We start from the raw sequence: 8,149 nt of genomic DNA, 5'->3' as shown, positions 1-8,149 counted from the left end.
TCACAAAGCAATCTACAGTTCAGGTACCATTTAAAGGTGAAATTACAGCCATACGTGTTTAACTGAATGACTGTTATCAAATGGAGATGATGAGTGGAAGAGCAGGACAGTCTGAGACCATTATTGCTACTGGCTGAGTGGTCATATGACTAACATGCAAGGAGCTAAAGCATGCGAGTGCTGTCAGTGAGGGCATGTCTGCTATTTAAGCTTCAAACTTCCTCTACAAGGCTAGTAGCTCAACTGCAAACACGTTGCCTCCTGTAGAAATAGAAACTGAATGATTGTGGTTTTAAATTATTAGCTTGGACTCCCTGTTGCCCTCCTCACTTTTGTCACACCTACCTTAACTCTTCATGGCTCAAATTCATCAAGATGCTGGAAACATTTCCCAGAGTTTTTGGTCGATATTGACGTGGTAGCATTAGCATGCATTCTCTTTATTGCACGAGGGTGTAACTGTCAGTATCCCTGCGTCTTCCACTGCCAGCCATTTCATTTTGTACAATTCCCACCAGCTCTTTAAAGTCTGCTTTTTGCGCAATCTTTTCAGCACCCTTAATCTTATCAGCAAACTGTGTTTATGTGCTAAAAGTAATAATTTCCTTGTAAGTAAACCCAATTGTAAAGTGTGATTTCCCTAACTTATTTACACAAGGCACTTTGTAGAGGGTACAGCAGCCGTGACCGTTTGTCTTGAGAACTGTTTGACCAAAGTTCTTCTGCAATCAAATCTCGTAAACTCGGCGGCCATTTTCAAATGCTGCCAGGTATTTATTTGGGCAGGTTTTTCAGAGGTCACACAAAAAATGTATGACTAGAATGAAATAGGATTTTTGACTTTTTTTTTCTTTCTTTTTTTTTTTTTTAAAGGAGTTGCCCACAGATTTAAATTTAGGATCTATAAAGTAAAGTGTGTTATGTAAGTATAACGCCTCGCCTGCGTCAGCTAGCTTGCAGGCTTTGCTCCATTTAGCAGGTTGGTTAGTTAATGGTAATAGCTTTGCTATCAGTTTGTTATAAGTAATGCCAAACATTGTGATTCAAATGGCCATTTAATGGGAATAAAATGCTTTTATCAGCAGCCTGATGTCTTCATAATCTTCAACACACACTGAGAGATGATGGGCATTTACTCTGTAATGAGCACCGGCTAAACAGAAAATCTGTCATGCATTCTGTCTCACCTCATTTAACAAATGTATGCCTGGCGCTGTGGCATCTTTCAAACCTGAGATCCTGCAAGTCACAATTAAAGAATACAGTGTTTGTTTTCATCTTTTGAACCGTTTCACATCTCGTGACAGCTTTTCCATAGAGTGCAGCAGCATGTGGTTCGAGGTATGAAGCCTTTTGGCTAAAGGTAATCTATAAATAAAATACAACTGAGTGCTACAGCCTGGTCAGTATCACCAGAGAAACACCTGATGATAATATCCTTATAGTGAACTGCTTTGGCAGATTTGTAGATAAGATGGTGCTGATGTTTATCCATTAACTACAGTTGAAGTACTTGCTGTCCTGAATTTTAATGTGTTTATTCTGTATCAGCTCATTGGGTGGCTGCTGATTTACTAGTGAGAATAGAAAAAAAGTCTGATTTATATTCAGTTATACTCTGCCAGACCTCTTATTACATTACCTTATCAGTCTATTGTGAAGCTGCCAAAGGCCGTGTTTGATAATGAACATTTTCTAGGTGTGACCGAGCATTGACACCGTGATTAGCCACTTTCCCAAAAAAGCCTGAGTTAATGACATTGGTTTTTTGCGTTTTACACACAGGAATTTATATCATCGCATGGAAGCAAAGTCTATTTAGCTTAATCTTCAAGTGCTGGGTGCTGTGCGAAACTCATACAGAAAAAAAATCACAAATATTTAAAATAAAAATACACTGGATACACTTTTAGATGCACAGAGGTTAAAGGACGGCTGTCTGAAATTACAGAAAGCTTCTGGGAAGACGTCAGAGTGAAACATGAGACGTCCCAAAGTTATTTCCACTTGGTTTGTAGAATACAGTCAGAAGAGGATTGAACAATAATTAACCAGGTTTCCAAATACCAAAAAGGTAACTGCACTGATGTGGGGGGGGAAGAAAAAACTCATTGTAGAATAAATTTTCCACCCTGATGTCAAACAGTCTTGAACAACATTTATAAAAGACCTAAAAGAAACAATCTTAATAACTGATTTTAGTGTTGGATTTGTCATACCCTTTTGAAATGTCAAAAATATTAGTAATAATATTAACTAAAAATTTTATAGAATAGAAGTTTGAATCTGTGATCTTTCAAAGCTTTTTGTTCTTCAGCTGGCCAGAGTCTCTCTTTTAAGAATGTTCCAGATTGTTGAATTGGCCACTCCAAAAGCCTCTGGTATCAACCTGATAGGTTTATTTTGGTTTTTCAGCATAATGGTCTCCCCCCAAACTCTTTAAGTCACATATTACGTCTGCTTCATGTCAGGAAACAGTAAGAGAACATGTGTCACCTGGCCAGGAAATTGTGTATGAGCTCATTCTCAAATTACTTTTGACCTTCTGGAAAAAAGAAAGCATGTGTGTAATTAGTAAACCTCACAAAGTAAAGCTGAATGCCTGCATGTCAATCACTTCTTGATTGTTTCGGTTAGTACAGAGGCAAAACTACAAAAGCTGCATCTTTTTCGTGCAAGATATCGAGTTAAATCAGGTACGTGCACGGTGGAAGTACAATGAATAAAGAAACCCAAGCACTGCTGGCTCTGTTTCACTTACCTCACTCTAATAAGCCTGTTTGAGCTTTCAGCTTTCTTTTTTTTCTTCTTCTTTTTTTTAAAGAAATATGATGCTCATCACACCAACACAGATTCACTTGCTCACCAAGTGGTTCAAGAGAAGGCCGGTACATCTCTGATGCCTATAGATTAAGCAGCAGGTAGGAAAAATTAAGCTACAAAAAGAGATTTAAATACTTGTTGCTATTTACAGTGAAACAAAAAAAAAAATCCAAAACATTTCCACTAACCAGGTAATCTAAATGTTTACAGCTCAAAAGCTTTATGTGCATCTCCTGAAGTGGAGTAAAGTTTTAACAATGGCAATAAAAAAAACTGGGGGAAAAGGAACACAAGTTCAGAAAGTGGCTCACCTTTTCACTAATCCCCTTAAATTTGGGTCATAATAAATTTCAGTCAAGTAAATAATTGTTATTCTTATCATGTTTAAAAATTTTGTTCAGTAATATTCATGCACACACAGCACAAAATCCCACACTTTAAGTTTTACTTCCTTATGTCAGTTCGTTTCTGGGTCATGGATTTTATTTTCCTCACCTGTGGGGTTTTATTCAAAGGAGCTTGCAAAGAAAAGCGTCTGGACTTCTTTAAGTTGCTTGAAGACGTTTCACCTCTCATCCGAGAAGCTTCTTCAGTTCTAAGGTCAAATGGTGGAGAATCCCAGATATAAACCTAGTGGGAGTTTCCCCCCACAGAGGGACAAAAGGACCCCCTGATGATCCTCTAATCGCCTGAGCCAAGGTGTGAAACTGGGTGTGGGTCCCAATAGGGCTTTGGAGCGTGATGTCACGGGGGTGGGCGTGGAAAGGATTTTGGCCCGATCCGCCATTTTGGGGGTCTAGCGCAAGTGAAAAGGGAGCACACACAACAGCCACGGTTCGTATTTGCTGTGTGGTCGGCTGCAATGTTCGATCGCACGACCGGCAAGAGAATAAGGTTGAAAATGGTTTATCTTTTCATTCTTTCCCAACCTGGAAGCAGCTCGTGTATCGATGTTAGCAAACGAAGGCGTCCAGCCTGGATAGCAGCTGTGAGACGAGCTGACGTGCAGTTCTCTTCCATCTCCAAATATCTGTTGGTGCTCCAGACATTTTCATTCCGGTAAGTTCTATATGTTCATATCACTCTTTATAGCCTATTAGTTTCATTTTCGATGCGCTCTGAGCTCATAGCAAATTAGAACAAACATCCTACTGAGTGATTTTGCAGAACTACCTTCTATTTATAGAGTTGCTAATTATTTGCCATTATTGCAGCAAACCAGCCTATGAAATGGATGAAACATCATGACTGGGTTCCAGCGCTACACAAGGGACCTGCTTCAAACAAACCACCATGCCAATCAGATTACTTCTTCCATGTGAGGGTGAAGAGGTGACCCTTCTGGATAAGATGGTGAAGGTTTGCTGCGTTTAGTGAACAGTGTGGTAGTAAAACCAGGGAAAAATGAAACCTGCTCAAGAGAAGGCCGGTACATCTCTGATGCCTATAGATTAAGCAGCAGGTAGGAAAAATTAAGCTACAAAAAGAGATTTAACACTAGGAGTCCCAGGCTTCTACCTTTCTACCTATAAAACCCGCCACCAGCCAAATGGCTGGTAGGCTTTTAGCTAAGCTTTAGCTTCAGCCAAGTGGAAGCTAAATTGGCTAGTCATTCATATGTATATTAGGTAGTTAAAAAGGAATTCAGGAGGGAGGGGAGTGGGGGTGTGTGGATGAGGGGGTGGGGGAGCTGCTAAAAGCTGTGAACTTCCTTTTGTGTTTCATCTTGATGCATTCTCAATCATCCAGGGAAATAAATCTCCAAAAGTCACCAACTTGGAGTGTTTCAGTTTGCCATCTTAGGGAGAAATCAACACACATGGGTGTTTGTCCTTTGTTGCTGAGATTTATTGATAAAAACAGTACAAAAAACCAACCATTTGTATACATATTTACAAATAATAATGAGAAACAAACTTACTAATAAGCTGTTGAACTGCCGGTCAAACAGATATTTCTACTGTGTCAGAGATGATGAATGTTTCCGTGTTCCTCTTTATATTTTCCATCAGTACACACACGTCATGACATTGCTCAGTCAATCAGCTGCACAATATACACAATATAGAGTTTAAATGTAAATTAAAAATATAAAAATGTAAAAAGCATTGGTCAACAGAAAGCTTGTTTGAACAGTAAAGTTTTTAACTGCTTTTTAAAAGATTCCACAGAGTCAACCAAACGTAGTTGTAGAGGTAGACTTTTCCACAGCATTGGTGCCACAGACCCCTTTCGTCTTCAGACGTGTTCTGGGAGAAACAAACAAACTCTTAGTCTGTGAGCGGAGACGGCGAGCAGTAGTGTATTTTGTGAGAAGCTTGGATAAATAATCTGGGGCTTGGCCATTTAGTGCGCTGTACGTTAAAACAATAATTTTAAAACGAATTCTAAAATCTATTGGGAGCCAATGTAAAGAACATAAAATAGGAGTGATGTGAGCTCGCTTGCTAGAGCAAGTTAGTAGTCTGGCTGCTGCGTTTTGTATAGCTTGGAGGCGAGAAAGTGATGATTTATCCAAGCTGGTAAACAGGGAATTATAATAATCTAAACGCGATGACACAAATGCATGGACAATTTTTTCCAGTTCAGCTAAGGAGACCATATGTTGCAGTTTAGAAATATTCCTTAAATGAAAGAAACAGGAACAAGACAGAGATTTTACGTGTATATGACTAGTTAGGAGTGAGAACGTGTTGATGTAGCATGTAGTGGAGGTGGAACTCCTTTCTAAAGCTTTTCTAACATCAGCTACAATCAACAAACAACAACAAAACAAACTGGATGAGCAGGATTCCAGTGAACTTACTGTGATCATGGGTAATGCTGCAAACCTTTATCACATTTCCACAGAAAAGAAACTAAATATATATCCTCCTTTAAAAAAAACACACAATGAAACACAGACATACTTATTTATGATAAGATCCACAGAGAGAGAGCCAAGCACGTACACAACATAGCATTGATGAGAAAAGAGTAAGAATATACAATCACAGGTTTACATAAGTACACAGTTGCGACTGAGGCCCTGATCAAATGTTCAAATAAACTGATCATAAAGTCTGTGTCTCTGTTTTATTTCAGGGAGTGCTGAGGAGGGTCTAACATGAAGTCACAGTCGTGCTCTCTGGACAAGATGTGGCTCATTTTCTCACATTTGTACAGCTTTTGGGATGTCAGAGTGCTGCACTCATCAATGCATTTGACTTCATCAACTTCAACTTCATCTTCAGGTGTGTGTGAGAAACCAACTCACCATAAACTGTTGAACTGCATGCCAGTGAAACAGAGACATTTTTGTTATTTGTGTGTGTCAGAGAAGATGAATGTTTCAGCGCTTCTCTTTACATTTCCCTTAAATACACAACTTTGTGTGTGTTTGTGACACTGACTCAACTGTCATCCCCTTTTCTCCTGTACAGCTAGTGCACATCTATAAAGGAGAATCAGAAAAATAAAACTTTTTTTTCTTAATGTGTCACTTACTCTCTATGGTACAGATCTGGGTCCACTCTGCAGTCATTCGACCCTCCAGTACTAACTAGAGATGGCACGATACCATGTCCGAGACGATACTGATATCATAAATTTGGATACCGATATGAATCCGATATAGTGTTTTTTCAATCAATAAAACAGTTTATTTAAAATCTTGCTGCTTTTTGTATAAAAAAATGGTAAATGGCCTGTATTTGTATGGCGCTTTACTATGGACCACAAAGCGTTTTACACTACATTTTGTCATCCACCCATTCACACACACATTCACACACTGGTGATGGCAGCTACATTGTAGCCACAGCCACCCTGGGGCGCACTGACAAAGGCGAGGCTGCCGGACACTGGTGCCACCGGGCCCTCTGACCACCACCAGTAGGCAACGGGTGAAGTGTCTTGCCCAACGACACAACGACCGAGACTGTTGGAGCCGGGACTCGAACCAGCAACCTGCTCAATCAACGTAATCAACTTTAATTTAATGCATGTATAAAAAATTGAACCGAAATCGATTCCTACAATAATTAAATAGATTCAAAATCTTTCTACAACAGAACTGCAGACTGCACAGATGGCACCTTCCCAAAGGAAAAAGTACTACAGCTTACTAGGGTATATTAGACTTAATAGTTACTATATACAGTAATGGATTTCTATACATTTTACATCAGATTAAAACTTTGGTTGTAAGATTCAGATAACTATTTATTAAAAGCTAGACATTTTAAATGAAAATAAGAAAGAAAGATATTTCTTTGTGCCCCCCTTTCCCTGTTGATGCCCCACCTGCCCCCCTGGCAAAACTTTGCTAGACAAACTTGCTTTAGTTCTTGGGATAACTTTCTGGGAGATGAAATATTGGTTTGGTAGCGAGGCTCCAAATGCTCAACCCGACTGCCGACAGGTCTCGCACGCCACAGCTGCTCTATCACGTGAGGCATACTGCTAAGGTTATGAGCTGAGTTACGCTATGGGATATTTAATGGATCGGATTACATTTTTTATTTCTCTCCGATATCCGATCCAGTAATTTAGGTCAGTATCGAACCGATACCGATACGTAATATCGGATCGGTCCATACCTAGTATTACCACGGGAGATTCAACCTGTTCGGACTCTCTCATTGGTAAGTGTGCAGGACTGTACCAGCTGTAGTTGATGGTTTTCCTTCGAGCAATTCTTTAATGTTTCCTTTTCATCAGCAATGAAGTTTTGTTGATGGTTTTCATTTGCTTTAGCAGCTTTGCCAGAAGTTAAATCTTTATTGAAATCCAGTTTTAGGTTTTTATCTGCATTGACTTTTCTCCCCTGAAGGTTCAGTTAGTTTGATGGAGTCCATAAAAGGTTTAAAGGCACTTACTGGGATTTCTAAAATATCCAGATTTTACGAATTATAGACAAAATTTATATACAGTATAATTATGATCATTTACAGTATAATTGATTGCTTTATTTATTATTTATTCATGTATTGAAATATAAGAAGCAGAACAGTGGAGGCAATCAAAACACTCGCTCACAGAGAAAGAAGGATGAGGGCTTTTACTGGATGTGACTGAACTGTTCAAAAAAAGAAATGGATCAAGAACACAAGAAGCATGATGGAGAAATCATGTCTGCTGTGGCTGCTCATAGGAACTCTGTAATGGTCCTCTCTCTCTTGTTTCTCTATATCAAACATCCGGTTTGCGTAGGAGGTAAACAAGACAGCTGTTTCCTCCTTTCTCTGCTTGAACCCCATCAGTCTGTGTCCTGGAAGTTACTGCTTTTCTCTATTGTTTTGTTAAATGTCAAACTTTGAGGTAATCTGGATGTCGTTTCTCTTTA

General features: G+C 39.2%; 1 long non-coding RNA gene across 1 annotated transcript; it reads left to right on the top strand.

Annotated features, from left to right (window-relative positions):
- The first annotated feature begins 3,889 nt into the window (after nucleotides 1-3,889).
- On the top strand, nucleotides 3,890-6,297 carry LOC146683012 (uncharacterized). The gene is made up of 2 exons (XR_014917383.1): nucleotides 3,890-4,176; nucleotides 5,908-6,297. It is a non-coding gene; the product is annotated as an uncharacterized LOC146683012 (long non-coding RNA).
- Nucleotides 6,298-8,149: the final 1,852 nt, after the last annotated feature.

This window comes from Copadichromis virginalis, linkage group LG22, assembly GCF_057382275.1.
Source record: "Copadichromis virginalis isolate Kocher_CV1m ecotype Utaka linkage group LG22, C_Virginalis_male_GT1.1, whole genome shotgun sequence".
Taxonomy (NCBI): Eukaryota; Metazoa; Chordata; class Actinopteri; order Cichliformes; family Cichlidae; genus Copadichromis; species Copadichromis virginalis.
The sequence above is the reverse complement of the archived record's forward strand: the minus strand, read 5'-3'. Positions and strand labels throughout refer to the sequence as shown.